Source organism: Pelodiscus sinensis, chromosome 9 (genome assembly GCF_052426305.1).
Source record: "Pelodiscus sinensis isolate ZL-2025 chromosome 9, ASM5242630v1, whole genome shotgun sequence".
In the NCBI taxonomy this organism is placed as follows: domain Eukaryota; kingdom Metazoa; phylum Chordata; order Testudines; family Trionychidae; genus Pelodiscus; species Pelodiscus sinensis.
Window position 1 is genome coordinate 3,174,020 of NC_143060.1, and position 14,549 is coordinate 3,188,568.

Sequence of the window (14,549 nt, forward strand, 5' to 3'; positions counted from 1 at the left end):
CTCCCTGACACCTGGCGACCTGAATGGTGTTTCTCTGTTGCTTCCCAAAGCTCCGCTAATTGCACCTCGGCCTGGGAGCCTCTTCCTGCTCTTCAGCGTGGTTCTCCGCCCAAGGCCCCCGCCAGGCAGCGGCGGATATAGGGCAGGGCGAGCGGGGCGGCTGCTTCAATAGGCCCCGCGCCAGCGCCAGGGGCGGACTGGCCCGGCGGGATACCGGGAATTTCCCGGTGGGCCGTCCGCCGAAGGACCGGCGGGCGGCTGCTGGAGGAGGAGAAGGAGATTGGGGGGGGAGGGAGGACTGTGACGGGGCGCCGCAGCCCCGCCCTTGAAATTCCCCGGCGCCGGCCAGCACGGCCCACGTGGGGCCGAGGGAGCGCATGCGCGGCGTGACCTCACGGCCCGGGACTTTAAAACCGCACGGCCCAGCGTTGCACCTCTCTGATTTCTTACAGTAGGAAGTCAGTGCTTTTGCGGAAATTCAAGCGGCCAGTGTAGACGGCAGCTGGCAAGTTTTTCCGGAAAAGCGGCTGTTTTTCTGGAAAACGTGGCCAGTCTACACACAGCCCGTGAGGAGTGGGCACAGGGGTGGGATGACCCCTTTTTTCTATGTTTTCTCCAAAGGCCCCCCCGCAGAACTCTCATCCGCCCCTGCTGCCAGGGAGGGAAGCCTCAGCAGCCCCATTTTGCCAAAGGGAGAAGGGAGGCCCGGAAGAGGTGGGGTGACGTGCCCGGGGTTAGCCAGGAGGGCTGGAGGTGTGGGGCGTGTGCGCGTGTGCGGGAGGGGGAGCGGAAAGGGCGGATGCTTCTCCTAGTGGGAGGGGGGAAGATTCCTGTGCCTCCCCGGAGGGCTCCTGCCTTCTCCCCCCCCCCACCCCACCCCACCCCCGCTTCCTTCTTGCCCCCCCGTGTGCTCCGGATGCGCCCGGCTCCGGAGGGCGACGGGCCCGGCTGGGCCGGCGTGTCGGGGGATGGGGGGGGGGGGGGGAGAGCGGAAGCCGCACGGAGCCGGTGCCTCCCGAGTGGCGGCCCCCGCCCGAGCCAGCCCCTGCCGGGTGTGCGGGCCGCAGCCGGGGAGAGCGCCGGCGGGGTCGGGAGTCGGGAGTCGGGGTGCAGCAGCGCCGCCGGGCTCCTCGCCGCCGAAGCGGGGCTCAGGCCGGAGAGGGGAGAGAGAGCGAGAGAGCGGGCGGGGGCGTGTCCCGGGCGGAGGGGCGGAGCGGCGTGAGCACGTATGCAGATGCGGGCGCGAGCGGAGGCTTGTGGGAGCGGGAGCGGGCTGGCGAGCGGGGCCCGCCTTGGGCGAGCGGGGCTCGGTTGTGGGTGTCGGGGGCGGCTTGGGGGCGGGTGCGGGCGGTAGGGGAGCGTTTGGGGCGCGGCGGTGCGGGTGCGCGAGGCGGCGTCCCCCGTGATGTGAGAGGGTTTGGGCGGTGGGGGGCAGGCGGTGGTTGTGCGGGTGGAACTCATACTTACCTGGCAGGGGAGATACCATGATCACGAAGGTGGTTTTCCCGGGATGAGGCTCATCCATTGCACTGCGGGTGTGCTGACCCCTGCGATTTCCCCAAATGCGGGAAACTCGACTGCATAATTTGTGGTAGTGGGGGACTGCGTTCGCGCTTTCCCCTGGCGCTCTCTGTGAAGAATAGAGTGAGTGACGGGCGAACGGAGAGGGAAGGTTGGTGCTTGTGTCCTCGCTCTGCGGCGAACTTCGCTCGCTTTCCGCCTTTCTTTTTTCTCCGCTCTCGGAGCCTGCTCCGCGCTCCGGCGTGGCCAGGCCCGGGGTGGGCTCTTTTCTCTGCTTCTTCCGTCATCTCCCGGGAAGCGCGTCGCTTTCCTAGGCCATTGGTGCCCCTCTTCAGCCACCCTGCTCGCTCGCTCGCTCGCTCGCTCGCCTTACAGGAAGTTTCCCCTAACGGCCGGCCGGCCCTCGCTGCACCTGCACCTGCACCTGCACCTGCACCTGCACCTACAGCTGCAGCCCCAGCCCCAGCCCCTTGCTTCTCGTCCTGGAGCCCCCCTCCTCTCCCCCAGCTTCAGAAGAACCAGAAGTTCTCCCTTCTCTGCCTAGCAGCCTTTTATGGCCCTGAAAGCTCTTAGCAGCTCCCCTCTGGCAGACTCCCTTCCAATCTTCCCTCAGAGGCTCATGCTTTCTACGCCCGCCCGGCACAGTCAGTTTCTCTTGCATTTTTCTGCATTCCCTGTCTCCCATTTGTATGAGCCCGCCTCCCTTCCCGCCCACAGGGCACAATGCTCCAGCTAGGCCGAATCCTCACCCTGTAGAGCGGAAGAAGAATTACTTTTCGGCTACGTCTACACGGGCATGATTTTCCGGAAATGCTTAAAACGGAACAGTTTTCCGTTATAATTATTTCCGGGAAAAGCGCGTCTACATTGGCAGGATGCTTTTCCGGAAAAGCGTCCGTGCCAATGTAGACGCGCTTTTCCGCCAAAAAGCCCCGATGGTCATTTTCGCGATCGGGGCTTTTTTGCGGAAAAGAAATCTGTGCTGTCAACACTGGCCCTTTTCCGGAACAGTTTTCCGGAAAAGGACTTTTGCCCGAACGGGAGCAGCATAGTTTTTCCGGAAAAGCACTGACGATTTTACAGTAGATCGTCAGCGCTTTTCCGGAAATTCAAGGGGCCAGTGTAGACAGCTGGCAAGTTATTCCGGAAAAGCGGCTGATTTTCCGGAATAAGTGGCCAGTGTAGACGCAGCCTTCCTGTCTTGCGCACGACGCTGCTGCCGCCGCTAGCCCGCCCCAGAACGACGTTCGCTGCTCCGGCAACCGTCTTACTCTCCCGACTCCCGTTTACCTCGCGGTCCTCTGTGACAGCCAGCCTCTCCCTGGCCCTCTCCCCTGCTGCGCCGATTCTTGTCCGCGGTGTTCCTTCCTAGACAGCCGTTTCCCATTTTCTCTCTCTCTCTCCCCCCCCCTCCCTCTCTGCCACCGTGCACGCCGGCGCAAGCAACGGATCGATCGTTCGTAAGCGGAGTACTTTGCATTCGGCCTCATTGAACTTCATCCTAGTCTCTCCAAACCATTTCTCCGCTTTGTCCAGATCATTTCGAATTGCGAGGATCCCGTCCTCCACGGCACCTGCAACCCCCTCCCAGCTCGGGGTCCTCCGCAGTCTTGATAAGCGTACTCTCTACGCCGCCCATCCGAATGGCCGAGGAAGGGAACCGGGCCCGCAAGGCATCCCTGCCGGACCCCCGCTCGTTACGCCCTTCCGGCGAGGCTGGGCACTACGGCGATAACTATTCCCCGGGAACGGTATCCCTGACCCTTTAGCAGCCCCCTGACGGTAGGTCCGTCCGGCTTGCGTTTGGCTAGCGAGCGCGTTCGTGCGCAAGTCACGCGAGACGGTACCCACAGCTTTCCCGAAGACAGCCCGGCTTGCGTTTGGCTAGCGAGCGCGTTCGTGCGCAAGTCACGCGAGACGGTACCCACAGCTTTCCTGAAGACAGCAGATATACCCTTTCGATAGGTTGTCCCTTCCCCCTCTTCGGGAATCTCTTCCGCCTGCCGCGAGTTTTCTGAAATAATCCTCCATGTCTCAGGTGTCACCCCAGTCAGCTCCTTGAGTACGGAGGGGGGTGGGGGGGAAGAGGGGGAAGATGCATTTCATCGCACTGCCTCGGTATCTCGGCCTTCGCAACATCCTCCGGCCTAGGCCCCAACTCCGTGGCTGCCGGGAAACAGATTGCAGGGTGTTTAAGCACCCTGCGACAACCAGCTCGCCCTGTCCCCTCCCGCCCCTCGGAGTGTTGCGAGTTCCCTTCGTAGCTCTTCGCTGCCCGCTTCGGACGAAAGTATCAGGCGGCCTTTTTGCACCGTCCGCAGCGTTTGCCGCCTCACCCTTTCCCCAGAACACTGACGAACACGTTCCACGGTGCAGACGAAATAAGCTCTTTCGAAAGAAGCAGCGCCGTTGGCGCGGCTCAAACGGCGTAGCTTATTTCGAGCCGCGGCTGCGGCGTAGACGCGCCCAACCGGACCGGGAAGGTCGGCCTACGGTCCGCGAAATGCAGTCCTGCCACGTAAGCCGATCCCACGGCTACGCGTTTTGCGTTTCTCTTTCCCGTGCCATCAAGTCCGTTCGACGCTGAACGCCTCTGAAGGAACGGGCCTTCCGTTCTACCTGCGGGCCGAGAGTCACGTCTGGATGCGGATGCGGATGCGGATGGGGGAGGGCGGGGGCCGCACCTCCCTGACACCTGGCGACCTGAATGGTGTTTCTCTGTTGCTTCCCAAAGCTCCGCTAATTGCACCTCGGCCTGGGAGCCTCTTCCTGCTCTTCAGCGTGGTTCTCCGCCCAAGGCCCCCGCCAGGCAGCGGCGGATATAGGGCAGGGCGAGCGGGGCGGCTGCTTCAATAGGCCCCGCGCCAGCGCCAGGGGCGGACTGGCCCGGCGGGATACCGGGAATTTCCCGGTGGGCCGTCCGCCGAAGGACCGGCGGGCGGCTGCTGGAGGAGGAGAAGGAGATTGGGGGGGGAGGGAGGACTGTGACGGGGCGCCGCAGCCCCGCCCTTGAAATTCCCCGGCGCCGGCCAGCACGGCCCACGTGGGGCCGAGGGAGCGCATGCGCGGCGTGACCTCACGGCCCGGGACTTTAAAACCGCGCGGCCCAGCGTTGCACCTCTCTGATTTCTTACAGTAGGAAGTCAGTGCTTTTGCGGAAATTCAAGCGGCCAGTGTAGACGGCAGCTGGCAAGTTTTTCCGGAAAAGCGGCTGTTTTTCCGGAAAACGTGGCCAGTCTACACACAGCCCGTGAGGAGTGGGCACAGGGGTGGGATGACCCCTTTTTTCTATGTTTTCTCCAAAGGCCCCCCCGCAGAACTCTCATCCGCCCCTGCTGCCAGGGAGGGAAGCCTCAGCAGCCCCATTTTGCCAAAGGGAGAAGGGAGGCCCGGAAGAGGTGGGGTGACGTGCCCGGGGTTAGCCAGGAGGGCTGGAGGTGTGGGGCGTGTGCGCGTGTGCGGGAGGGGGAGCGGAAAGGGCGGATGCTTCTCCTAGTGGGAGGGGGGAAGATTCCTGTGCCTCCCCGGAGGGCTCCTGCCTTCTCCCCCCCCCCACCCCACCCCACCCCCGCTTCCTTCTTGCCCCCCCGTGTGCTCCGGATGCGCCCGGCTCCGGAGGGCGACGGGCCCGGCTGGGCCGGCGTGTCGGGGGATGGGGGGGGGGGGGGGAGAGCGGAAGCCGCACGGAGCCGGTGCCTCCCGAGTGGCGGCCCCCGCCCGAGCCAGCCCCTGCCGGGTGTGCGGGCCGCAGCCGGGGAGAGCGCCGGCGGGGTCGGGAGTCGGGGTGCAGCAGCGCCGCCGGGCTCCTCGCCGCCGAAGCGGGGCTCAGGCCGGAGAGGGGAGAGAGAGAGAGCGGGCGGGGGCGTGTCCCGGGCGGAGGGGCGGAGCGGCGTGAGCACGTATGCAGATGCGGGCGCGAGCGGAGGCTTGTGGGAGCGGGAGCGGGCTGGCGAGCGGGGCCCGCCTTGGGCGAGCGGGGCTCGGTTGTGGGTGTCGGGGGCGGCTTGGGGGCGGGTGCGGGCGGTAGGGGAGCGTTTGGGGCGCGGCGGTGCGGGTGCGCGAGGCGGCGTCCCCCGTGATGTGAGAGGGTTTGGGCGGTGGGGGGCAGGCGGTGGTTGTGCGGGTGGAACTCATACTTACCTGGCAGGGGAGATACCATGATCACGAAGGTGGTTTTCCCAGGGTGAGGCTCATCCATTGCACTGCGGGTGTGCTGACCCCTGCGATTTCCCCAAATGCGGGAAACTCGACTGCATAATTTGTGGTAGTGGGGGACTGCGTTCGCGCTTTCCCCTGGTGCTCTCTGTGAAGAATAGACCGAGTGACGGGCGAACGGAGAGGGAAGGTTGGTGCTTGTGTCCTCGCTCTGCGGCGAACTTCGCTCGCTTTCCGCCTTTCTTTTTCTCCGCTCTCGGAGCCTGCTCCGCGCTCCGGCGTGGCCAGGCCCGGGGTGGGCTCTTTTCTCTGCTTCTTCCGTCATCTCCCGGGAAGCGCGTCGCTTTCCTAGGCCATTGGTGCCCCTCTTCAGCCACCCTGCTCGCTCGCTCGCTCGCTCGCCTTACAGGAAGTTTCCCCTAACGGCCGGCCGGCCCTCGCTGCACCTGCACCTGCACCTGCACCTGCACCTGCACCTACAGCTGCAGCCCCAGCCCCAGCCCCAGCCCCAGCCCCTTGCTTCTCGTCCTGGAGCCCCCCTCCTCTCCCCCAGCTTCAGAAGAACCAGAAGTTCTCCCTTCTCTGCCTAGCAGCCTTTTATGGCCCTGAAAGCTCTTAGCAGCTCCCCTCTGGCAGACTCCCTTCCAATCTTCCCTCAGAGGCTCATGCTTTCTACGCCCGCCCGGCACAGTCAGTTTCTCTTGCATTTTTCTGCATTCCCTGTCTCCCATTTGTATGAGCCCGCCTCCCTTCCCGCCCACAGGGCACAATGCTCCAGCTAGGCCGAATCCTCACCCTGTAGAGCGGAAGAAGAATTACTTTTCGGCTACGTCTACACGGGCATGATTTTCCGGAAATGCTTAAAACGGAACAGTTTTCCGTTATAATTATTTCCGGGAAAAGCGCGTCTACATTGGCAGGATGCTTTTCCGGAAAAGCGTCCGTGCCAATGTAGACGCGCTTTTCCGCCAAAAAGCCCCGATGGTCATTTTCGCGATCGGGGCTTTTTTGCGGAAAAGAAATCTGTGCTGTCAACACTGGCCCTTTTCCGGAACAGTTTTCCGGAAAAGGACTTTTGCCCGAACGGGAGCAGCATAGTTTTTCCGGAAAAGCACTGACGATTTTACAGTAGATCGTCAGCGCTTTTCCGGAAATTCAAGGGGCCAGTGTAGACAGCTGGCAAGTTATTCCGGAAAAGCGGCTGATTTTCCGGAATAAGTGGCCAGTGTAGACGCAGCCTTCCTGTCTTGCGCACGACGCTGCTGCCGCCGCTAGCCCGCCCCAGAACGACGTTCGCTGCTCCGGCAACCGTCTTACTCTCCCGACTCCCGTTTACCTCGCGGTCCTCTGTGACAGCCAGCCTCTCCCTGGCCCTCTCCCCTGCTGCGCCGATTCTTGTCCGCGGTGTTCCTTCCTAGACAGCCGTTTCCCATTTTCTCTCTCTCTCTCCCCCCCCCTCCCTCTCTGCCACCGTGCACGCCGGCGCAAGCAACGGATCGATCGTTCGTAAGCGGAGTACTTTGCATTCGGCCTCATTGAACTTCATCCTAGTCTCTCCAAACCATTTCTCCGCTTTGTCCAGATCATTTCGAATTGCGAGGATCCCGTCCTCCACGGCACCTGCAACCCCCTCCCAGCTCGGGGTCCTCCGCAGTCTTGATAAGCGTACTCTCTACGCCGCCCATCCGAATGGCCGAGGAAGGGAACCGGGCCCGCAAGGCATCCCTGCCGGACCCCCGCTCGTTACGCCCTTCCGGCGAGGCTGGGCACTACGGCGATAACTATTCCCCGGGAACGGTATCCCTGACCCTTTAGCAGCCCCCTGACGGTAGGTCCGTCCGGCTTGCGTTTGGCTAGCGAGCGCGTTCGTGCGCAAGTCACGCGAGACGGTACCCACAGCTTTCCCGAAGACAGCCCGGCTTGCGTTTGGCTAGCGAGCGCGTTCGTGCGCAAGTCACGCGAGACGGTACCCACAGCTTTCCTGAAGACAGCAGATATACCCTTTCGATAGGTTGTCCCTTCCCCCTCTTCGGGAATCTCTTCCGCCTGCCGCGAGTTTTCTGAAATAATCCTCCATGTCTCAGGTGTCACCCCAGTCAGCTCCTTGAGTACGGAGGGGGGTGGGGGGGAAGGGGGGGAAGAGGCATTTCATCGCACTGCCTCGGTATCTCGGCCTTCGCAACATCCTCCGGCCTAGGCCCCAACTCCGTGGCTGCCGGGAAACAGATTGCAGGGTGTTTAAGCACCCTGCGACAACCAGCTCGCCCTGTCCCCTCCCGCCCCTCGGAGTGTTGCGAGTTCCCTTCGTAGCTCTTCGCTGCCCGCTTCGGACGAAAGTATCAGGCGGCCTTTTTGCACCGTCCGCAGCGTTTGCCGCCTCACCCTTTCCCCAGAACACTGACGAACACGTTCCACGGTGCAGACGAAATAAGCTCTTTCGAAAGAAGCAGCGCCGTTGGCGCGGCTCAAACGGCGTAGCTTATTTCGAGCCGCGGCTGCGGCGTAGACGCGCCCAACCGGACCGGGAAGGTCGGCCTACGGTCCGCGAAATGCAGTCCTGCCACGTAAGCCGATCCCACGGCTACGCGTTTTGCGTTTCTCTTTCCCGTGCCATCAAGTCCGTTCGACGCTGAACGCCTCTGAAGGAACGGGCCTTCCGTTCTACCTGCGGGCCGAGAGTCACATCTGGATGCGGATGCGGATGGGGGAGGGCGGGGGCCGCACCTCCCTGACACCTGGCGACCTGAATGGTGTTTCTCTGTTGCTTCCCAAAGCTCCGCTAATTGCACCTCGGCCTGGGAGCCTCTTCCTGCTCTTCAGCGTGGTTCTCCGCCCAAGGCCCCCGCCAGGCAGCGGCGGATATAGGGCAGGGCGAGCGGGGCGGCTGCTTCAATAGGCCCCGCGCCAGCGCCAGGGGCGGACTGGCCCGGCGGGATACCGGGAATTTCCCGGTGGGCCGTCCGCCGAAGGACCGGCGGGCGGCTGCTGGAGGAGGAGAAGGAGATTGGGGGGGGAGGGAGGACTGTGACGGGGCGCCGCAGCCCCGCCCTTGAAATTCCCCGGCGCCGGCCAGCACGGCCCACGTGGGGCCGAGGGAGCGCATGCGCGGCGTGACCTCACGGCCCGGGACTTTAAAACCGCGCGGCCCAGCGTTGCACCTCTCTGATTTCTTACAGTAGGAAGTCAGTGCTTTTGCGGAAATTCAAGCGGCCAGTGTAGACGGCAGCTGGCAAGTTTTTCCGGAAAAGCGGCTGTTTTTCCGGAAAACGTGGCCAGTCTACACACAGCCCGTGAGGAGTGGGCACAGGGGTGGGATGACCCCTTTTTTCTATGTTTTCTCCAAAGGCCCCCCCGCAGAACTCTCATCCGCCCCTGCTGCCAGGGAGGGAAGCCTCAGCAGCCCCATTTTGCCAAAGGGAGAAGGGAGGCCCGGAAGAGGTGGGGTGACGTGCCCGGGGTTAGCCAGGAGGGCTGGAGGTGTGGGGCGTGTGCGCGTGTGCGGGAGGGGGAGCGGAAAGGGCGGATGCTTCTCCTAGTGGGAGGGGGGAAGATTCCTGTGCCTCCCCGGAGGGCTCCTGCCTTCTCCCCCCCCCCACCCCACCCCACCCCCGCTTCCTTCTTGCCCCCCCGTGTGCTCCGGATGCGCCCGGCTCCGGAGGGCGACGGGCCCGGCTGGGCCGGCGTGTCGGGGGATGGGGGGGGGGGGGGGCAGAGCGGAAGCCGCACGGAGCCGGTGCCTCCCGAGTGGCGGCCCCCGCCCGAGCCAGCCCCTGCCGGGTGTGCGGGCCGCAGCCGGGGAGAGCGCCGGCGGGGTCGGGAGTCGGGGTGCAGCAGCGCCGCCGGGCTCCTCGCCGCCGAAGCGGGGCTCAGGCCGGAGAGGGGAGAGAGAGCGAGAGAGCGGGCGGGGGCGTGTCCCGGGCGGAGGGGCGGAGCGGCGTGAGCACGTATGCAGATGCGGGCGCGAGCGGAGGCTTGTGGGAGCGGGAGCGGGCTGGCGAGCGGGGCCCGCCTTGGGCGAGCGGGGCTCGGTTGTGGGTGTCGGGGGCGGCTTGGGGGCGGGTGCGGGCGGTAGGGGAGCGTTTGGGGCGCGGCGGTGCGGGTGCGCGAGGCGGCGTCCCCCGTGATGTGAGAGGGTTTGGGCGGTGGGGGGCAGGCGGTGGTTGTGCGTGTGGAACTCATACTTACCTGGCAGGGGAGATACCATGATCACGAAGGTGGTTTTCCCAGGGTGAGGCTCATCCATTGCACTGCGGGTGTGCTGACCCCTGCGATTTCCCCAAATGCGGGAAACTCGACTGCATAATTTGTGGTAGTGGGGGACTGCGTTCGCGCTTTCCCCTGGCGCTCTCTGTGAAGAATAGACCGAGTGACGGGCGAACGGAGAGGGAAGGTTGGTGCTTGTGTCCTCGCTCTGCGGCGAACTTCGCTCGCTTTCCGCCTTTCTTTTTCTCCGCTCTCGGAGCCTGCTCCGCGCTCCGGCGTGGCCAGGCCCGGGGTGGGCTCTTTTCTCTGCTTCTTCCGTCATCTCCCGGGAAGCGCGTCGCTTTCCTAGGCCATTGGTGCCCCTCTTCAGCCACCCTGCTCGCTCGCTCGCTCGCTCGCCTTACAGGAAGTTTCCCCTAACGGCCGGCCGGCCCTCGCTGCACCTGCACCTGCACCTGCACCTGCACCTGCACCTGCACCTACAGCTGCAGCCCCAGCCCCAGCCCCTTGCTTCTCGTCCTGGAGCCCCCCTCCTCTCCCCCAGCTTCAGAAGAACCAGAAGTTCTCCCTTCTCTGCCTAGCAGCCTTTTATGGCCCTGAAAGCTCTTAGCAGCTCCCCTCTGGCAGACTCCCTTCCAATCTTCCCTCAGAGGCTCATGCTTTCTACGCCCGCCCGGCACAGTCAGTTTCTCTTGCATTTTTCTGCATTCCCTGTCTCCCATTTGTATGAGCCCGCCTCCCTTCCCGCCCACAGGGCACAATGCTCCAGCTAGGCCGAATCCTCACCCTGTAGAGCGGAAGAAGAATTACTTTTCGGCTACGTCTACACGGGCATGATTTTCCGGAAATGCTTAAAACGGAACAGTTTTCCGTTATAATTATTTCCGGGAAAAGCGCGTCTACATTGGCAGGATGCTTTTCCGGAAAAGCGTCCGTGCCAATGTAGACGCGCTTTTCCGCCAAAAAGCCCCGATGGTCATTTTCGCGATCGGGGCTTTTTTGCGGAAAAGAAATCTGTGCTGTCAACACTGGCCCTTTTCCGGAACAGTTTTCCGGAAAAGGACTTTTGCCCGAACGGGAGCAGCATAGTTTTTCCGGAAAAGCACTGACGATTTTACAGTAGATCGTCAGCGCTTTTCCGGAAATTCAAGGGGCCAGTGTAGACAGCTGGCAAGTTATTCCGGAAAAGCGGCTGATTTTCCGGAATAAGTGGCCAGTGTAGACGCAGCCTTCCTGTCTTGCGCACGACGCTGCTGCCGCCGCTAGCCCGCCCCAGAACGACGTTCGCTGCTCCGGCAACCGTCTTACTCTCCCGACTCCCGTTTACCTCGCGGTCCTCTGTGACAGCCAGCCTCTCCCTGGCCCTCTCCCCTGCTGCGCCGATTCTTGTCCGCGGTGTTCCTTCCTAGACAGCCGTTTCCCATTTTCTCTCTCTCTCTCCCCCCCCCCTCCCTCTCTGCCACCGTGCACGCCGGCGCAAGCAACGGATCGATCGTTCGTAAGCGGAGTACTTTGCATTCGGCCTCATTGAACTTCATCCTAGTCTCTCCAAACCATTTCTCCGCTTTGTCCAGATCATTTCGAATTGCGAGGATCCCGTCCTCCACGGCACCTGCAACCCCCTCCCAGCTCGGGGTCCTCCGCAGTCTTGATAAGCGTACTCTCTACGCCGCCCATCCGAATGGCCGAGGAAGGGAACCGGGCCCGCAAGGCATCCCTGCCGGACCCCCGCTCGTTACGCCCTTCCGGCGAGGCTGGGCACTACGGCGATAACTATTCCCCGGGAACGGTATCCCTGACCCTTTAGCAGCCCCCTGACGGTAGGTCCGTCCGGCTTGCGTTTGGCTAGCGAGCGCGTTCGTGCGCAAGTCACGCGAGACGGTACCCACAGCTTTCCCAAAGACAGCCCGGCTTGCGTTTGGCTAGCGAGCGCGTTCGTGCGCAAGTCACGCGAGACGGTACCCACAGCTTTCCTGAAGACAGCCCGGCTTGCGTTTGGCTAGCGAGCGCGTTCGTGCGCAAGTCACACGAGACGGTACCCACAGCTTTCCTGAAGACAGCAGATATACCCTTTCGATAGGTTGTCCCTTCCCCCTCTTCGGGAATCTCTTCCGCCTGCCGCGAGTTTTCTGAAATAATCCTCCATGTCTCAGGTGTCACCCCAGTCAGCTCCTTGAGTACGGAGGGGGGTGGGGGGGAAGGGGGGGGAAGAGGCATTTCATCGCACTGCCTCGGTATCTCGGCCTTCGCAACATCCTCCGGCCTAGGCCCCAACTCCGTGGCTGCCGGGAAACAGATTGCAGGGTGTTTAAGCACCCTGCGACAACCAGCTCGCCCTGTCCCTTCCCGCCCCTCGGAGTGTTGCGAGTTCCCTTCGTAGCTCTTCGCTGCCCGCTTCGGACGAAAGTATCAGGCGGCCTTTTTGCACCGTCCGCAGCGTTTGCCGCCTCACCCTTTCCCCAGAACACTGACGAACACGTTCCACGGTGCAGACGAAATAAGCTCTTTCGAAAGAAGCAGCGCCGTTGGCGCGGCTCAAACGGTGTAGCTTATTTCGAGCCGCGGCTGCGGCGTAGACGCGCCCAACCGGACCGGGAAGGTCGGCCTACGGTCCGCGAAATGCAGTCCTGCCGCGTAAGCCGATCCCACGGCTACGCGTTTTGCGTTTCTCTTTCCCGTGCCATCAAGTCCGTTCGACGCTGAACGCCTCTGAAGGAACGGGCCTTCCGTTCTACCTGCGGGCCGAGAGTCACATCTGGATGCGGATGCGGATGCGGATGGGGGAGGGCGGGGGCCGCACCTCCCTGACACCTGGCGACCTGAATGGTGTTTCTCTGTTGCTTCCCAAAGCTCCGCTAATTGCACCTCGGCCTGGGAGCCTCTTCCTGCTCTTCAGCGTGGTTCTCCGCCCAAGGCCCCCGCCAGGCAGCGGCGGATATAGGGCAGGGCGAGCGGGGCGGCTGCTTCAATAGGCCCCGCGCCAGCGCCAGCGCCAGGGGCGGACTGGCCCGGCGGGATACCGGGAATTTCCCGGTGGGCCGTCCGCCGAAGGACCGGCGGGCGGCTGCTGGAGAAGGAGATTTGGGGGGGAGGGAGGACTGTGACGGGGCGCCGCAGCCCCGCCCTTGAAATTCCCCGGCGCCGGCCAGCACGGCCCACGTGGGGCCGAGGGAGCGCATGCGCGGCGTGACCTCACGGCCCGGGACTTTAAAACCGCGCGGCCCAGCGTTGCACCTCTCTGATTTCTGACAGTAGGAAGTCAGTGCTTTTGTGGAAATTCAAGCGGCCAGTGTAGACGGCAGCTGGCAAGTTTTTCCGGAAAAGCGACTGTTTTTCCGGAAAACGTGGCCAGTCTACACACAGCCCGTGAGGAGTGGGCACAGGGGTGGGATGACCCCTTTTTTCTATGTTTTCTCCAAAGGCCCCCCCGCAGAACTCTCATCCGCCCCTGCTGCCAGGGAGGGAAGCCTCAGCAGCCCCATTTTGCCAAAGGGAGAAGGGAGGCCCGGAAGAGGTGGGGTGACGTGCCCGGGGTTAGCCAGGAGGGCTGGAGGTGTGGGGCGTGTGCGCGTGTGCGGGAGGGGGAGCGGAAAGGGCGGATGCTTCTCCTAGTGGGAGGGGGGAAGATTCCTGTGCCTCCCCGGAGGGCTCCTGCCTTCTCCCCCCCCACCCCACCCCGCCCCCGCTTCCTTCTTGCCCCCCCGTGTGCTCCGGATGCGCCCGGCTCCGGAGGGCGACGGGCCCGGCTGGGCCGGGGTGTCGGGGGATGGGGTGGGGGGGGGAGAGCGGAAGCCGCACGGAGCCGGTGCCTCCCGAGTGGCGGCCCCCGCCCGAGCCAGCCCCTGCCGGGTGTGCGGGCCGCAGCCGGGGAGAGCGCCGGCGGGGTCGGGAGTCGGGGTGCAGCAGCGCCGCCGGGCTCCTCGCCGCCGAAGCGGGGCTCAGGCCGGAGAGGGGAGAGAGAGCGCGAGAGAGCGGGCGGGGGCGTGTCCCGGGCGGAGGGGCGGAGCGGCGTGAGCACGTATGCAGATGCGGGCGCGAGCGGAGGCTTGTGGGAGCGGGAGCGGGCTGGCGAGCGGGGCCCGCCTTGGGCGAGCGGGGCTCGGTTGTGGGTGTCGGGGGCGGCTTGGGGGCGGGTGCGGGCGGTAGGGGAGCGTTTGGGGCGCGGCGGTGCGGGTGCGCGAGGCGGCGTCCCCCGTGATGTGAGAGGGTTTGGGCGGTGGGGGGCAGGCGGTGGTTGTGCGGGTGGAACTCATACTTACCTGGCAGGGGAGATACCATGATCACGAAGGTGGTTTTCCCAGGGTGAGGCTCATCCATTGCACTGCGGGTGTGCTGACCCCTGCGATTTCCCCAAATGCGGGAAACTCGACTGCATAATTTGTGGTAGTGGGGGACTGCGTTCGCGCTTTCCCCTGGCGCTCTCTGTGAAGAATAGAGTGAGTGACGGGCGAACGGAGAGGGAAGGTTGGTGCTTGTGTCCTCGCTCTGCGGCGAACTTCGCTCGCTTTCCGCCTTTCTTTTTCTCCGCTCTCGGACCCTGCTCCGCGCTCCGGCGTGGCCAGGCCCGGGGTGGGCTCTTTTCTCTGCTTCTTCCGTCATCTCCTGGGAAGCGCATCGCTTTCCTAGGCCGTTGGTGCCCCTCTTCAGCCACCCTGCTCGCTCGCTCGCTC

At 63.9% G+C, this 14,549-nt stretch overlaps 4 non-coding genes across 4 annotated transcripts; all 4 read left to right on the top strand.

The window, feature by feature from the left end:
• Window positions 1–1,459: 1,459 nt before the first annotated feature.
• Window positions 1,460–1,623, top strand: LOC149523898 (U1 spliceosomal RNA). The gene has a single exon (XR_016350318.1). It is a non-coding gene; the product is annotated as a U1 spliceosomal RNA (small nuclear RNA).
• A 4,030-nt stretch (window positions 1,624–5,653) lies between these two features.
• On the top strand, window positions 5,654–5,817 carry LOC142830700 (U1 spliceosomal RNA). The gene has a single exon (XR_012906142.1). It is a non-coding gene; the product is annotated as a U1 spliceosomal RNA (small nuclear RNA).
• Window positions 5,818–9,853: 4,036 nt separating this feature from the next.
• On the top strand, window positions 9,854–10,017 carry LOC149523899 (U1 spliceosomal RNA). Its single transcript, XR_016350313.1, has one exon. It is a non-coding gene; the product is annotated as a U1 spliceosomal RNA (small nuclear RNA).
• A 4,113-nt stretch (window positions 10,018–14,130) lies between these two features.
• On the top strand, window positions 14,131–14,294 carry LOC149523900 (U1 spliceosomal RNA). The gene has a single exon (XR_016350314.1). It is a non-coding gene; the product is annotated as a U1 spliceosomal RNA (small nuclear RNA).
• Window positions 14,295–14,549: the final 255 nt, after the last annotated feature.